Below are 10507 nucleotides of genomic sequence, written 5' to 3'. Positions count from 1 at the left end.
CTTTTCCGTGCTAACACGAGCGGAGGTCCTTACGCGAGACGTTTATTGTACACTAGTACAGGGTATACAACCTCGTGTGGGAATTATCGGTGCAAATAAATTTATCTTCGTTTAGGAGAAAAAAAAAGAGTTTAGAGTTTGGATGTGCAATCGAAGAATTATTATATAATATGACGTTACATCCAAGTAGATTCTCTCTCACCTTAAAATTCGAGCGGTCCCTTCTTTCCTGTTTTTAATATCTCGATCCAGCAAAAGCACGCAATAACGTGAAATGATTAATTTTTTTGGTTTCCTCCCAAATACTCTGGATGAAAACTTGACCCTACGTTTCCGTATGATTGATTAAAACGTTTCTCAGGGTAGGTATCTTGGAAAAAAAAAAAAAAAAAAAAAAAAAAAAAAAAGTTAATGAAACCTCTGCTCCCAAGCATATTTACTCGTACATTGTATGTATGAATTATTTATCATTGAATTTATTTCGCGCTAAAGTTTCTTGGAAACATTCCGTGTGAAAAAAAAGCACCTCGGGATATGATCGTTACTACTTAAATTATTCCTTTTTTTTTCCCCTTCCTCGGAATAATAATAATAATAATAATAGTAACGATTTACTCAATAACGCGCGAACTGAAGGCATATCTGAGACATAACAGAATTTTCGTAAAGGAAAAGGAGCTTTGTTGAGATTGTAGCTCGACTCGAGTGTTGCTGAAATGAGTTATAAATTAAAATCAATAAACACGAACCTTGAACGGTGGGGAAAAAAGGCACTCGCTGCTGCGCCTCCCCCGCATCAGGAATTTCGCTAAAAGTCCTCCTCTTAGTCGGGCGATTACGGGCGCGCAAAACAAGGGGGGGGGAAGTTGCGCTTGCTGCTACAGAGGCGCGGTAATACGAGGGAAATAAGGAAGAAGAAGAAGAAGAAGGAGAAGGAAAAGAGGCGAGCAAAAGAAAGAGAGTGGGGGCCCAAAGGAAACGACGCTAGAGCGAGATAGCGATAATAAAAAGAAACGATGGAACTAGCGAGCACAAGGGGGAGGGAAGAAATAAGAAGGGCTCTCTCTCTCTCTCTCCAACGTTTGGCTTGTATACGTATATTGCCTTGGCGCTCTCTCCGCGTGCCTCTCTTCGCATCGCCGCTCCAGATCTTCGGATAAGACCGAACAGCATTTTAGCGGTTCCTTACACACCAGACATCCGTTCGCTTACCCTCGCGTGTAACGAGAGAGAGAGAGAGCCCAGCTACAGCACCGGAGTTTCACCGCAAAGTGTCAAGCGAGCCCCACGAGGCTGCTCAGCTGGCAAAAATAAGGATAGTGGGGAGGGAGGAAAGAATCGAGGAAAAAGGGACGCGGCTCCTCCTCGCGAGCAAAGGGTCAAGCCCACCCCAGCCTTCTCTCTCTTTTTTTTTTTTTTTTCATTCTTATACATGCCCTTACTGTAGCGCGGATCGAGGATTGATTTTATGGTTTTTGGAGGATATATATGCGTGTGTACACAGTTGCACTGGAACCTCACCCAAAGGAAACATATTATAACCTGTTTGTGGGGTTTCAACGGGCATTAAAGTGATTTGGATTTGTTGACGCTTCGAGGCCCTAGTTCTTACGAATCGCGTTTCCATCACGAAAATAATAAGTGTATACTTGCGTGGAATGAACAATAGTCGCTCGAAGGATAGACTCTCGTTTTTTTTTTTTTTTTTTTTTTTTTTTTTTTTTTTTTTCTTTTCTCTCGTTTTCATTGAAAACAAAATTACCATTGTGTGCCATTTCTTTTTCCTTCACAAAGCGACCGAGTCATTTCTTCCTCCTTTCGGTGCACGTACCAGTATAATAGACAGCCAAGATTCCTCCTCCTATGCAGTAAAGAACTGTGAAAAGAGGCCAGTATAATGATATAGGTGCGGATGTACACGCGCAGCGCCAAATGACTGATGCAATTAAAATCTGGGACTCTGCGCGCGTGACAACAACGGAGGCGGGGAAACTCTCCGAAATGCGTTTTCTTTTCCTTTTCAGCTCCAAATGGAGGGTATATAATATAATATACCGTGCAGATACCGCGAACATTTGGTAACAACGGTAACTCGGTCACACGTTTTTCTAACGCGTGTCTCGTTGCTTTTCGCAATCCTCCTTTATACGAGACGTTTTTTTTTAGATCAGCAGATTCACTTTGGGCGAATGAAGGAAAAAAAAAAAAAAAAAAAAAAAAAGTTGGGGCTCTTCAGAGAAGAAGAAGAAGGAGAAAAAGAGGTGGAGGAGGAGGAGAGAAAGGCCGCGCGCGCTGCAGGGAGAACACAAAAGATCCATCGTTGATTTAACGTAGAGAGATGCTAATCTCTTGGTAACGCGAGCCGATAGCCCGGGCCCCCTTTCCCCTGTACCTATATATATATTTCTCTTTCTGTCTTCTGTGCCGGGCAGAGAGAGAGAAGAAACCGACCGAAAGTTGGCGGCGGCGGGTCGACCAATAATTTTTCTTTTTTCTTTTTTTTTTTTTTTATACGCACGCGTTTGTATATGGTCCCCCGGCTCCCGTGCGTATACATACACATGCAGATGCGGACAAAAGAAATAGCGAGCGCCCATGTAAATGTTATTCACTACATTGCACAATCCCGGGAATTAAGGGATTTCTATTTTTGCTACCTCGATTGATTAGGATGAGGGATTTATATATTTTTTTTTTTTTTTGGCTGTTCTTTTATCTTCCTATGTCACCAAACATGTCAACTGAAAAACGTTAACTGCTATTTGAAAAAAGGTAGCCTTTCGTGTTTTTTTGGGTTCCAGAGCATATGTTGACATACGAGCGAAAACATAGTTAACAAGCGATCTATAACTTTTGCGTTTATCGCTTGTCGAAGAATGTCACTTTCTCACTGTTTTAGACTTCAGAGATAGATTTTTGCAATCCGTAACATCGCTATGTATTTGATTGTATGATTTTAAAATGAGCTTCCATTCGATCTGGAAATGTATGAAACTAACAATCCAAAAACACTGAATCACAAGGCTGTACATAAATATTATATCATTGTACTTATATGGATAACGTAAGAGAGATCATATAGACAAAACGGCACGTGAGGAATACTTTGATTTAGATTTTAATGTATCATTTCATTGTATAGTGTTCAATTAATAGTGATGTTTTGTTGTCTCGAGAAGAGACCAATTCACTGTACATCAAATATCAGCAATTTCACTTATTACTTTTTATGTAGATCCTTCCAATGGGTACACGTTTTTTCGTATCTCCAAATTATCAAAAAAAAGCCTACATTTGGTGACTTAAAAATAATCATGGCCAGTGATTAAAGACAAGAGTTTTACGGCAATCGAATGAAATTATATATTTTAAATTTTAACATCATATATACGCGTGAAAATATTTATCGTAACACATCCGCATTTATAAAAATATTTAACAATCAAGACTTTGTTATGAACGTAACAAAAGACAATAAACTATCGCTTCGTGTTTGACTAATTATTGTACAAGAGTCTCCAATAAAAAAAAAGCCCCGAGACCATACACAAGTCTGTCGGGTATATACGAGCATACCTCCAACAGTTACGGAGCTGTGGAAAGGGGAAGGAAAAAAAAAAAAAAAAAAAAACAAGCCAAAGAAATAAAATGTGTAGAGAGCAGCAGTAGGGAGCCAGAGATGGTGTTTAATTTTCGTACAAGTGTCACCGATTGGCGCTATCTCCTCCTTCCAGCCTCTTTTTTTCGCACCTCTTGCATAATGTATATATATATATACACACACGAATCGATATACACTCACACACACACATACGTATGCTTACAAAGGACACACCAAGTCCACGCATGACATTATACGGTTGGCGAAGCGGTGGACGTATAATTAGAGTCCTTCTCTCCCCCGATAGCGCGAAAGGCTTTACGAGCAGCCAAAACGTACAAACGACCTCCCTTGGATCGTAAAGCCTCGCGGAGGCGAACTGATAACTCGCGTGTCCTCCCCGCGCACGTGTAGCCACTCTTTCGTTCTTATCTCCCTCGCTGCATGAACCGCCCACGCTCTTCCTCTTCATCCGTACGTGCGTGCGTGCGTGAGCCTTTTTTTTTCTATAAATGCAAAAGGGGCGGGTATTTGGGGGGGGGAGGGGGGTGATATTTCACGATCGAGCTGTATAGGCGCGTTACACATCCTTCTTGTAGTCTCTCTCTCTCTCTCTCTCTCTCTCTTATATATACACGCACCACGTTTCCCTTGTTATCCCCTCCTTTCTGCACCTTGGCAACTATGTATATATGTATAGGTAAGGAGCAAAGTACGGCAGCGGGTCCCGGTTAATTAAGACGAAATAAAAAGATGCGCCAAGAGAGAGAGAGAGAGCGGAGGGGTGGGGGAGAAACGGTGGCCATAATTTTCCTCGCGCTATCTTCCTCCTTCTTCTTCCGCGGGGTAGCGAGAGGCGCTCTTATCTCGGCGAGGGAGAAAGAGAAGCCGCGCGATAATCTTTACGATCGCGTCTCTCCTCCCCTTATTCTTTCGTGTAACGGGCTCCAATGGCCGGCGCTGAAGCTAAACGTGGGGTGGGAGGGGGGAGGAAAGGAAGAAGAAGAAGAAGTATATAGGTATACACTGGAGCGGGGTGGGGAGGGGGATATTTTTACCAGGTGGGTATCCGAGCCTCTCGTCTCATTGTAGGGTAATCCCACCAGGAGCTTTAAGTCCCAATGATAAGGAGCAAAAAGCATTTTCAATGCCCCCACGCCACCCCCACCTACCCTCTCCCCTCAGCCATTCGCTTGCAATTACTACGTGGAGATCGAAAGAATTTTCCACGAAGGTAATTACAAAGATTTGTATATGAATGTTGGGGGTTGGTTTTTTTTTCTTCTTCTTCTCTGTAAAATCGAAAATATAGCGTCGTTATACGCCGTATCGGAACTTGCGGTGCAAGATACATACATAATATACGTACCTATAATAAGCTTTTTAAGAAATATACATATATACCTGCCATAGGATTACTCTCTTTTATCGCACGGGGTCGCGTGGTTTTAATCATTTAATTTTAGTTAGATTAGAATTGTACGAGCTAAAAGTTTCGCAGACGCGTATATTATTTTACAACACATCTGCACACTTGCGTGTGTGTCTCTGACAATATCGGAAAATTATACCGATTAATTTCTTACACCTCATATATGTATATTTACCCAAACAACAGTTTACACGAATAACCATATCCGTGGAAAACAAAAAGCTTCCCGCAACTGCAATTTATCCACCTCGAGAGCTTGTGCGCTTGTATTTATATATGCATCCATTGATCGATTGATCCATTCCCGGCGCGCAAGACGTATGTAGTATACATGTATATAAGAGCTGCCATTATATATAGACAAGAAGAGAGTATATACATAAAATATAAGGTACTTATATATGTATATATATATAAGTTCATTCAGCTTTTCTCGACGTCATTCACCGCTTGCTGCGGATCTCGTTGTGTGTTGGCTCGCTTCGCCGGGTTTCAGCACCTGCACAAGTGCACGTTGCACAACACCGTGTATACCTACACACGCATATCCAATCCACCAATATATTAACACAATACAAGTATGTATGTAAATTATGCATATAGGTACACCTTTCTCTCTCTCTCTCTCTCTCTTGAGATAGACCCAGCCAAGTTTCGCCGCAGGGCAAGGAATTACTCTTCTTATCGCGTTCTCGCCTTAATCACAATAATATATACCTCCTCTCCCAACTTTTACCTCACGAGCTGTACCACACGAGTGTACGTATATTATATACATATACCCACCTACGCGGGCGAGCGAATATAACCGTGATGCGATTTTTGTCCAAGTATTACACGTGTACACCGCAGAATATACACCTATATATTATAATATGTACGGTGCGTGCATCTTGCTCGGAGGGGGTTCACCAATCCCGCCTCTTTTACCTTTTCCATCAGAGAGAGAGAGAGTGAGACTCTCTAGCGCCGGTCACTTTGCCCTTTTACGTAATCCGTGAACTTTCGGCATTTACGTCTTGTACTGTATAAGTATTGTGTTTGTACACGTATACAACAGAGAGTTTATCATAACGCGTACAATATAATCCTTCTCCTCTCCCTCTTTGTTCGTTTCACGACATTTATACATACATGCACAAGACGTAAGTATAATGGATTAAGAATTGTCTTTTTTTTTCTTTTTTTTTCAAACAATTGATTATTCTTGATTTTCGTTGGTTGGAAGCAAACAACACTATGGAAAAACATAAAAGTAATTTTTGTTACCCATTGGATCAAAGTAAGTATAGAGCCAACAGTTTCGCACAGGTATGGTTGAAATCGAAGCGAAATGTTAAACCCCATTATTTCATGTTGCACATGGGCGGTAAGTCACCGTTGGTAGCTCGCTATCGTGTCTGTACATATATGTACACATATCCACGCAATACGGGCCGTCGTGCGATCATTAATAATTATAACAATGTTCTACGCGAGATAGCCAGAGTGTAAGTTAAATGCCATCGGAGTCGTGTATATATGCGTGCAAAGGGGAGGCGAATGATCGATCGTCGAGCATCAAAGGAGGCCGGGGAGTGAATGAAAGCCTTCCTTTGTCGCGATAGGTACAAGGTATAGGTATATATGTATAGGTAAGGTACAACATGTAGGGCAAACACGCCCCATCAGGGAAGATCGACGCGCACTTGTTGTCGGGCAGCTCGAACGCGCTCTTTTGCGTTGTTCCTGCTGTATATATTATATAGTCGCCAAGATTTAACGTGCACGCACACACATATGGTTGCGAGTAGTCTTGTTGGAAGAAGAAGAAAAGCTCGGTGCTCCGCATATGTGTATCCTGTAGGACGGGGAGTTACGAATGTGATATATGTCTGTGGGGAGAGAGGTAGGGGGGTAAAAATTTCTTGATTATTTCTTTAATTAGAGATAAATGTATAGGAGAAAGCAGAGTATACAATATAATAAAGAGCCGACGACTGGAGGCCCGAACAAAGGACGCGTGTGGCTTCCAGGGCGCTGTGTGTTATTGTAACAGGGTATATACCTATATATTCGGTATATATAGGAGATGAGCAGAGGGGGGGGCGAATAAATGCGCAAAACGAGGAAACAGAAGAAACAAAACCCCATTGGCACGACCGGGAGAAAAAGGGTTAAAAGGAGGAGAAAATGAATATATATATATATATATATATATATACGTATACGCACGCAGGATGCGTATATGTGCCGCCCCTTTGGGCTGCGTAACGCGGTGGACGCTCTACTCCTTGGCTATCCTCTCTCCCCTTCTCCCTCCGCTTCACCTGATGCACATGTACATATATATATATATATATATATATATATATATATATATATATATATATATATACAGCTTCTCGGCGACTTTTCGAGCTCTGCAGCAAGCCAAAGAAGAGGGGAAAAAAAAGTAGAAAAAAAAAAAAAAAAAAAAAAAACCAGAGAGGGAGAAGCGCACGCGCCCACCGCGGCCTTTGAGATACGTATCTCGACCCGCGCGGCGCAGCGCACCCCGTCAGCCTCCCTTTCTCGGATTTCGCTTCTATTTCTCCGTCCTTTCCTCGTACGTTAAACGCACGCGCGCGCGAGAGAGAGAGAGTCTCTCCGCGGCTTACCCTCCCTATGGCCTGGTGCATATGTGCAACCACATTTGCACGACCCCCTTCCCCTGCCCCCTGCACTCTTATTATTATAACGCAATATATTATGTGACGAGGAGCTTTCCACCAGCTTGCTTTGTTTCAAGTGTTTTAAAAGTTTGTTACGAGGACTGCTGATTTCTTTTTCTTTTTTTCATTCCCTTCGATCGTCCTAATACCGATCGCGCTCGATCGGTAGGCAAAAGAAGAGGAAAGAAGGGAAAAAACAAACAAATAAAGAAAGGGACGGAGGATGGGAGGAGGGGGGGGGGTCCCGCCGCGAGGAGACAACATAAAGATTTAAGGCTCGGGGATGCTGGGGGCCTCCGCTTCTGTTCCCTCGGTTCTTACCACGGACGTCGGCGGCGACGGCGGCAGCAGCGAAAGGGACACCCATGGTAGGTATACACACACACACACGTATATACAAGAAGCCAGTAGAGAGAGAGAGAGAGAGAGAAAAAGAAGAAACCATACGCCTCGCGCGCGTATATATCTTCCTCTCTTTCTTTATTTCGCTTCTTCGATGCAAATAGTGCGTTTGAAAGGACACGCGCGGGAGCGGAGGCAAAGAAACGAGAGATAAGCCGTTTTGTGTTCATTTATGTATATATATATATAAGGGTCGCCGTGGCCAGCGCCGCGGTGCGCTTAAGGTCTCGCGAGTATACTTTTGCGCGTGTACGCGCGGACGTCACTTTGCCGCGTCTCTGGGACGATTTTTGTTTCGGCGATGAATCAAGCGAGCATGTATATACATATATATGCACGCGCTGCCAAGCCCGGCCGTCGGGTCTTATTTTATAGTGCCTACTTACAACGGGAAGTCGCTGACGCGGCTTGTCCGCGAGGATATCCTCGCGGCTTCCCTCCTCCCTCTCCGTGAGTGTTTTAGGTGGAAGGACGCGTTTGTCCCCGCGACTTCAGCGATCGCGGGGATGTGTATTTATAACCGACGTTTGGGCCCTTGTGTGTTTCCTCTCTTTGCGAAGGCTCGGGGCTATACCGATTGAAATTCAAATTGCTCGCGGCTTTTAGCGTCACAGCTGCGAGCGTGTGACTTCTTGATTTGCGCTATGCGTGCGTGCAGTGACTTCTATATATATATGTACTGGTTTCTATCGCGAAATCGGTTTTCATGAATTTTGATGGAAAAGTTTATACACGCAGGCAAGGTACATGTTAAACCGTCATTGTTGGCTTCTTTTTAATACCAGCTATTTTGTAATTTTCGTTTCGTGAAATTAATGTTTTCTTTGTTTTTTTTTTTTTTTTTAACAAAGTAAGAAATTATGTAATTTTTGAAAAAATAATCGAGTATGAAGAAATACTTGGTTGTTTCAAAGAAATCGGTATGAGCTCAATAATTGGTCGGTAAGAGGTAGTTGCGCGATCAGTGGTATATACAAAAAATAACTAATTATCGCAAAAAAAAAGCACAGACCGAAACTAATACGCTTATGTATAGCTACATTGATAATTTTTCAGGTTGAACACAACACGGTGCGTTAAAAAAGGCGTTTTTGGCGTTATTGGGTTGACATTTTTTGATGCAGGGTATAAGCAACATTGTGCTCGGAATTTGTGCACAGTACGAGTACCATTTATCTGAAATAAAAGACACCCAACAGGTATTATATAACATAATATAGTTATGTATTAAAAAAAAATCGAAATTACAGTCATATAGGTAAAAGAACATGGACAAAGAGATCGGTGCAACCGGAGATAATGTATTAAAATTTTTCACGCCAATCGATAAAAAAAAAAAAAAAAAAAAAATAGGTTAAAGCACATTTCAACGAAAGGTATGATATAAATTTTAGTGGGGTTGGAGAATGAAAAAGAAAAATTGTTTTTACAGCAATGAGCAAACCTATGAGCAGTAACTGATTAGAAAAAACAGCCATCGGATTAACCGCCGTCGATGAAAAATAGCACGAGCAGAATGAGCTTTTCGAGCTTTCGTCCACACATTCAGACGTAGAAGATCCACCTGCACTGGCGGAGCAGAACAGCGGCGCAAAGTAAAAGGGATCCACCGAGCCAACCGGCCATCGTATGCAAAATAAGGCTTTGGCTACCGTTTTTACATCCAAACGCGGCCTATTCCCTCGATCGCTCTCAAACGCAATGGTACAACCTATACATATATACATACGTGTGTGCACTCGTGCGTACACGCAAAGAGGCAAAAGTCGATCCTTAAACTCTTATATTCCCGGTAAGTAGATGAAAAAAAAAAAAAAAAAAAAAAAAAAAAGAAAGTGTACGTAGGTATACCCATACGTACAGAGGACAGAGGAGGAGGAGGAGGAGGGCCAGTGCGCGCGCTCCACCCCGATTTTATTTATTCCCCGGACTCTTCTTTTTTTTTTAATCTCTTATTGCTCTTCTTTCGAGGACGTCGTCGTCGCGCAGAGGCAGAAAGAAAGAACGGGGGCGCGCACACACACGCTCGTTCCTCTTTTCTCCCTTTTTATGTTATATATATATATATACAATATCCCCTCGAGCTGTTTTCTTCCTCCCTCCTCCTCCTCCTCTGCTCCTTCCGCAAACGACAGCCGCTTATTTATACCGTCTTTGCATCGCGGCTGCTGCACAGGAGCGGAGGCCCTCTTGCGTTTACATTTCTCTCTCTCTCTCTCTATCTCCACTTCCACCGATCTTTTCCCTCTTTACCCGCGAGAACAATATATACAGCCTCGTCCCATAAGCTTTGTCGGGACGTATATACGTATACATATACAAGTACAGCGAGGAGGGAACGAGGATATAGGGGACGATTCATAGCCCCGCGATATGTGG

The sequence above is a fragment of the Copidosoma floridanum genome, unplaced genomic scaffold (genome assembly GCF_036245765.1).
Source record: "Copidosoma floridanum isolate Cflo_tuat_1 unplaced genomic scaffold, Cflo_Japanese_pri ptg000019l, whole genome shotgun sequence".
Taxonomy (NCBI): Eukaryota; Metazoa; Arthropoda; class Insecta; order Hymenoptera; family Encyrtidae; genus Copidosoma; species Copidosoma floridanum.
This window is presented reverse-complemented; position numbering follows the sequence as displayed.